The 7,601-nt window shown below is 41.4% G+C and overlaps 1 long non-coding RNA gene across 3 annotated transcripts; it reads right to left on the reverse strand.

Annotated features, from left to right (window-relative positions):
- Positions 1-565: 565 nt before the first annotated feature.
- LOC148041922 (uncharacterized) lies at positions 566-6,043 on the reverse strand. 3 transcript variants are annotated; one of them, XR_015691750.1, is made up of 3 exons: positions 5,521-6,043; positions 4,496-5,326; positions 566-4,378 (listed from the first exon to the last, which is right to left on the reverse strand). It is a non-coding gene; the product is annotated as an uncharacterized LOC148041922 (long non-coding RNA). The 3 variants fall into 3 exon arrangements; XR_015691742.1 differs by having other exon boundaries at positions 566-4,210; positions 4,301-4,378; positions 4,496-6,043; XR_015691746.1 differs by having other exon boundaries at positions 569-3,330; positions 4,301-4,378; positions 4,496-6,043.
- Between the last annotated feature and the right edge of the window lie 1,558 nt (positions 6,044-7,601).

Genomic DNA, 7,601 nt, shown 5'->3' on the forward strand with positions numbered 1-7,601 from the left:
TGCAATTGTTCAATACTAATCTCCATCTCCATCTAAGCTTCCAAATGTCCAAGAGGTGGGACATGACACCATCCTAGCTCTCAACCTAAGAATATGCTTGTCCAATCCATTGCGACTAGCTCAGTGATCTGAACAAGTGAATGCTCAAAGTGCAACAAAAGACACAACCACTTTCAATCTACCTAAGGACTTGACACCACAATTGACTAATAGTATCCAAATTGGTTATCCATAAATAATGTGTACACGCATTCGTGCGGCATACAATACACATAAATATAACTATGTATATAAATACAAATACGAATATCATACATATATTCTATTACATTATAAATACATATATATAAATTATAAATATATTTCAGCATATTATGAGCTTATATATATATATATGTATTTAACAATAATCAAAAGAGAGATAGAGGTCCTCAACCAAGAAGGACAACTCGGAAAGGCTCGGAGTTTAGGCCAATACACGAGGAATGTCGGTCACAATTGTCCCCCAATATTTAAGTCTATCCACATCCATTGGGCATTAAAGCAACCCCCAAACCAAATCGATACCGTGAGAGAAATGTCTTTGTTTCTCTCATCTATAATAGGAGCAGGTTCGAAAAGGATCCTAGAGTGTACAAACTAGAGTTAAGCGTTGATCATTAGCATTCTTCAAAAAAAAATTAAATAATGTGTGGTCATTTTCCATTAAAAAGTGAGAATATTTACAGCATATTTCTATGCATCAGGCACTAGGCCAAAACACTCAACTTCTTACAAAACAATTTAAACACCCAATGGGTGTTTTTAATCTTTCTCAGAAACACTATCAACTGCATTTTCAATCCAAGGATGTATTCTTGCTGGGGGGCATTTTTTTCCTTGCCTTACAATGGTAGCATTCATATGAGACCAAATAAACTTGAGCACAACTGCTCTTATAGTACTTAACAGCAATAGTGTTGGCTTATCAGTTGCTCTTGAGTCGCCAAAAACAACCATCTTCATTGTGACTACATCCTTCAAGTTGGCTTGCCTCAACCATTTCTTTCCTGAAGACCAGATTGGTTTGACCCCTGGGCACTCCCAAAGCAAGTGCACTGTTGTTTCCTCTTTGTTTCTACACCTGATACAATAAGGGGGGAGCTTAAGCATCTTGTTTAACCTAGCTCTGACAGGGAGCTTGTTCAAAACCAGTATCCACAAAAGTGTGTTTAATCTATTTGATTTAGTTGCTTTCCAAACTCACTTTAAGCATGTCTTCCATGTTGCCATCCTAGCATGAGGGAATTGCTTCCTCCAAGCTGCCTACCTCTACATGACAACCTGAGGTGACTTATGTTTAAACTATCTTGCCTTCTTCAGGGTCCACACCCTCTTTCCTACAGGATTAACTATCTATTTCAGAATATAAGCATGTCGTGGTTTCCCAGGAGGTGGAAAATCTAGCTTAAGCTGCTCCATAACTCTCAAGAACCATTGCAATTCTGAGGAGTTATTCAACTTAAACAGCTCCTGAACTTCATGCACATCCATCCAGGACTTGGCACCTTCATTCCAGATATTCGCCCACCTCTTGATACCTTTCAATGCACTCCTTCTAGCCATTCTGGGCTGCTCATGCACTAGCACAACTTGAGGGTCATACGGAAATGGAGAGAGCCATATGCTTAGCAATAGAGAGGGGTCTTCCCGATGTTGGGGATCACAAGTCCACTTGAACTCCCTCAGGATCGAGTTCCAAAGCAAGACAAGATCCTGCACAACCTGGGATTGAGGTAACTTGATTTTAAGATCCCCTCCCAATATATCAAACCAGCAAGCACCAGGCCAATCTTTACTCCACATTCTTGCCTTGCTCATCCATTCCCTCATAAGGACTGCCCACGGCTGGTTACTCTCAATCCTCTTGAGGGATGAGAGTCCTAACAATTGAGCTTTTCCATACATAGATTCCAGCCCAAATCCTCCCTCTATTCTATCGGCTGTCAACACAGATCACAGTATCTGAAGGATACCTTTTTTATCTTCATTCCTCCAATGAAGCCCCTGATCATGCGGTCCATCTGCTCCCATGAGGTTCGGTGGAAGGGGAGAATGGTGGTCATAAAGACCATCGGGAGGTCAAAATAATCTTTGCTACAACTAGCCTCCCAGTTAGAGAGAGCTATTGTTTCTGCCATTTCTCAAGTTTACTCTGGATTCTTTTCCTAAACCATTGGAAATGCTGCTTAGAAGATACCCCAACACCAACAGGGCATCCCTAGTACCTAATAATTTGACCAGCCTAAAGTCATATTCCAACAGCCATGAGCTTGGCTCATTATATGACAATGGTAAGAGCTCCGTTTCGGTAGTGCTGATTTTAAACACTGACAGTGTTGCAAACTCCTAATATAGATGCATCAGGTTGTCCACCGAGCTCTTCTCAGCCTGAACTATACTCGCATTATCATCTGCAAAAAACAGTGCTGCCACGTGGGTGCCATCAGGGAGAGGCAACCCTTTGATAGTTCCTGTAGAAACCTGTTTGTCAACATATCTTAGTAGAGGATCCATAATGAGTGCAAAAAGGAGGGGTGCCAACGTGCATCCCTGCCTTATTGATATGCGCAGAGGAAACGGGAGGGAGACCATCACAGAGGCCGAAGCATTGCTGAAGAGGGCCCCTACCATCCCCAAGAAGATAGGACCAAATCCAAATGATCTCAGAGTAGAGAGAATGAATGACCAACTAACTCTATCGTACGCTTTGTCAAGGTCCATGTTGACCAGGACAAAGTCAGCTTCATGCATGATTGCTTGATCAATGGAGTAGATGAGATTAAGAACAGCATCCTGTATTTTCCTCCCATGCACAAATCCGTATGTCGTAGGTGCGCAATCTTTCCTAACAAGAACTTGATCCTACCCGCCAGGGTTTTGGCCAAAATCTTGTAGGTAAAGGGAAGCACAGTCAGCAGCCTCCAATTGGAGGGCTTCGATCTATCCAAAGCTTTGGGAACCAATTTGATGAGTCCATTGTTGCAATTTGCAGGCAGCATACCCATTTTCCTTACCCAGTTGAGTAGTTGTACCAACTGGTTTGAATTGGTGTCCCACAGCACTTGGAAGAACTCCAGGGGGTACCATCAAGACCAGGAGTTTTACCATGCTTCATTGAGTCCAAGATAAACTTGATTTCCTCCTTTGTGAATGGACGTTCAAGGGTTAGTGCTTCATCCAAGCAGATAAGATCAACCATTTCCTTCAAAAAAAATTGCATCCTTTCATGATACTTTTCAGGCTCGTCTGGTTCACTGCCCACAATGGCAGATAAGTCACCTTCAAAACCTGCAAGATATTCCAGTCATGAGTATGCTTTACCCCATTATTATCAACAATCTCAACAATTAATTTCTTCTTCTGCTTGATTTTCAGAGTGTTGAAGAATAATGTGGATGTTGCATCTCCTAAGAGCTCCCATGTTCCCTTGAGCTGCATCCGGGCTGCAGCAACTCTATGCTCCTCCTGCTCCTTAAGAGACTGCTCAACTACTAGGAGGGTCTCTTGCATCCTAGAGTCCGATGGATTATGCTGTAATGCAGCAAGTAGTGCCTCCCTTGCCTTTGCAATCTTCTGTTCTTCTTGTCTTCTTTGCTCAGCTCTCTACCTGCCATAACACTTGGCTGCCCTTGTAACTTCATGCAGCCATTTAAGCCACTTGAAGTCGGCGGTAATCAAGTCATCCAAGGCACGTCCCTATGCATTTCTCATCTTACCTAGAAATGTCTATTCTTTAAGGAATGATGTATTCAGTTTGAAGGGTGGAGGCCCATTAGAAGTCCTGATGGCCATAACCATCTTGAAGGACAATAATATGGGCAAATGATCCGAGGCCATCTCCTGAGCTAATACCCGCACCTTCGTGCCATTGTCAAGCCCCCATGCATCTTGATTTCCATAGACTCTGTTGAATCTGCCAGCTCTCCATCTAGGGCCCACATGTTTATTGTGCCAAGTAAAGGGGATTAACTCATGTTGCTTGAAGGCCAAAACCTAAATCCCTAAGGTCATGGGATAATTAAAGGAGGTTCCATGCCGATCGCTCAACTGCTGCAATCTTTGAGCCTACTCCATGGGAATGCTCTGCAAGATGATGTGTCATATTCCAATCACCAAACAGGAGAGTAGGGACTGCTTCCAGTTTGGTAGTCAAGAATTCCCACAATCTCTGTTGTTTGGTTGATTATATTAGGTGTGTCGACTGACACAAGGGTCAGTTTCTCTCCACTAAGATGGAATGCAACTACAACGTCGTCACCTTTCTTCCACGCCAGTTGGGGTCACAGCTCCTCTTTCACAACAAGCAGGGCTCCTCCCTTTCCTCTCATCAACACATCTGCAAACACAGCATATCCAGGAAAATAGACTTTAGCAACGCCCTCCTCGTCTATCTTCACCTCTTAGAGAGCTAGAGCCCTTATAAACTCTGATTAATATCATGCTCCGCATCTACCTGGCTTCAGAGGCAAATCCTCGAACATTCAAAGTTAGGAGGGTTGCCTTGATAGACTGCTTGTTCCTGGCCACTCTATTCATTGGGGTCAATGATGATATCATCCTTGGCACCATCGATGGCCATGTATATATTATGATCCACCAAAGGATTGCGTGCTAGCCTCTTAAGAGAAATCTTGCTTTTCTTCTTGTTCTTCGCTGAAACCCAACCATTCTTCGAGCTTGCATTTTCCTTCTGCGCTGGAGGTGACTTTGCAGACTTCGAAGGAGGAGCATTTTCTTTGTTGTTAGTACTCTCATTATTCTACTTCGGTTTCTCAGCAGGCTTAGTGCTTGTTTCTTTCTGTTGTTTCTTACCCTTCTCAGCCTCTTTACCTTGCATGATATTGGGAACAGTAACTTGAGTCCTTGCTTCCTAAGTCTGACCCTGACTCCCTTCAATAGGAGCTTCATTACTTTGTTACTAAAGCTTCTTTGGGCAGTTCCTTGCGAAATGGCCATTTTCACGACAAGAGTAACATGCATCAAGAAAGGGGGAAAATCTGAGCTCCAGCACCACTTCAAATCCAGTTGGATCTCTGATCTCAATGAAATCAAGAGGCTTATTTCTACGATCCCAGAGCACATAGGCTCTGCCCTCTACCTTAAGTTTGCGAGAGAGGGTAGTAGGTGAGGGGACGTATTACCAAGCCCTTGGGCCAATTTCGCCACCTCATCGTCCAACCACACCGACATGTCTGCAAATGTAACCCATACCGGGCATTCGTGTTGCAAGACTCCATCAGGGGAGAAGGATGAACTCCAATGAAGTGTATGCACAAGGTTTCCCCTGTGACAAGGACCCAATCATGTTCTGCTCGTGAGGGCACAAAGGCCAAGAAGAAGCCCTTCCCAATGAACCTGTACTGTGCCAGTGTTGCTTTGTCACAGTAAGTGTTTTCGAACCAATATGCAAACTCATCTTCACTGGGAGGGCCTCCCGTAAAATAAAGAAACATACCAGCAGTAACCATGTCGGCATACCTTTGCTTGACCTTGTCCAAGGAGAATGACACAATTGCTTTGTGTACCTTCTTGCTCATCTGAGTGATGACAACCTCACAAGCTTCATTGTACCGCTACTGATAGTTTCGTGACTGTTCCTCGACTGCCACCACGTCGATGCCTCCCGTAAAATAAAGAAACATACCAGCAGTAACCATGTCGGCATACCTTTGCTTGACCTTGTCCAAGGAGAATGACACAATTGCTTTGTGTACCTTCTTGCTCATCTGAGTGATGACAACCTCACAAGCTTCATTGTACCGCTACTGATAGTTTCGTGACTGTTCCTCGACTGCCACCACGTCGATGCCGTCATTCTTGAGGGCTTGCTTGTAGTCCATGTGTTGAACTATTCGCTCTGCTAGTCCTTCACCGACATCCTCCGTTCGCTACCGTTTGCCTGTGAAAGAGCCCCCTGCATGCATGCAGGCTGAGAGAGAGAGAGGTTAAGAGCTATCTTGCACATACAGAGAATCAAGAGATGCGAGGGAGAGAGTGTGTGAACACATGGTAGAGAAGAAAGACTTTTTGGGGTGCCTAAGGGAGTGCCATATGTGCCCCCCCCCCCCCCCCCCCCCCCCTCAAAGAGCTTTCAATAAGACGCACTAGGCGCTCCGCGCCTAGACTCGCCCGGCACTTAGTACATATAAGAGAAAAGATATAAGTAAAAACAAATTTATAATATGTACCTAGAAAGATAAAGTTGATGAAGAGAGTGCAAGTGAGCTAACTACATGAAAAAACAATCACAATCACAATCACCAATGCAATATTAAAGAAAGTATTTTAAACTATTTAGAAACTATATTTTAATGTGAGAGGAGATATACATTTTAATTAGCAACAAAACTAAAAACAAATTATAGAAATTATAGATAAGATGTAGAGAGCTAAAAATAATAAACACCAATCTAGACACAAATATTTATGTTATGAAATGTTTTTAAAATAACAATCTGTTAAAAATTAAAAATTATAATCACCAATGTAGACACTAATATTTATGTTATGCAATATTTAAAAAAGAAACATAAACTATTGACATAAACACTCAAATTGGCTAATGATTTATGGAATAACACTAGTTAATGATTTATGTAATAACACGGATAAAGTATTACATTAAACTATGATATATGTACTGAAGGAATTGGTTTATCTTAATAAAAAGAAAACTAATAAACTATGGCACATTAAAAACTTTATAATTAATAAACTTTAAACTATTATACATTAAGAAAAAATCCATGGTTCAAGTCTTTGAAGTTAATAAAATATTATATGTTAAGAAAAATCCATAGTTTGGGTGAAAAGCTTCTAAGTACTTATTTTCTCACATTATTATACATTAAAATTGTATTTAACTATAAAGACACTTTTTCAAATAATAGTAAAACTATTATAAAATTGATTTTATATTATATTATCTATTTTACTTAAAATTAAAATTAGTGTTGTATGAGCTCAAAACCAAAAACAAAAAACAACATTAGCATCTATGCATGTAGAAAATAGTTAATTAGAAGGGGTGTTTGGGGGATGTGAGATCATGAAGGTGTGTTGAGGGCAATACAAAAGCTTCTAAGTACTTATTTTCTAGACATTTTCCCAAGTAATCATGGAGATGTGTTTTTGGCAATGAGGGCTATGCATGCGTGCGTGTAGAGGCTTCCTCTCTCCATACACATTGGTCCATCAACTCTCTCTCATTGTGTTGCCATGTGTAAACGACCAAAAACCTTATGATAATAAATGCAGAAGATACCAGACCATGTGCAAAAGGGCGTAAGGGCAAGACACGTGCTAGTCAATTGACGTGTGCAAGTTGCCACAATTACTATTGACTTGGGCATGTCTTAGTAATACAAATTGCAACTGTGCAAAAAGGGAAACTTATAAACTAAATGAAGTGGCTTAAAAATGGAGAAGCTTCAAATTACTCCATGAACTTGGGTGACATAGAGATTTTTGAAAGGCTTGCTATTCCTCTCACCTCAACTTTGCTTTCTCTCTCCTCTCACTATGTATATATCTCCTCCTCTACTCACTAACAGTGGATC

Source organism: Lygodium microphyllum, chromosome 1 (genome assembly GCF_053477565.2).
Source record: "Lygodium microphyllum isolate KBCC chromosome 1, Lygodium_microphyllum_v1.1.10, whole genome shotgun sequence".
NCBI classification, from domain to species: domain Eukaryota; kingdom Viridiplantae; phylum Streptophyta; class Polypodiopsida; order Schizaeales; family Lygodiaceae; genus Lygodium; species Lygodium microphyllum.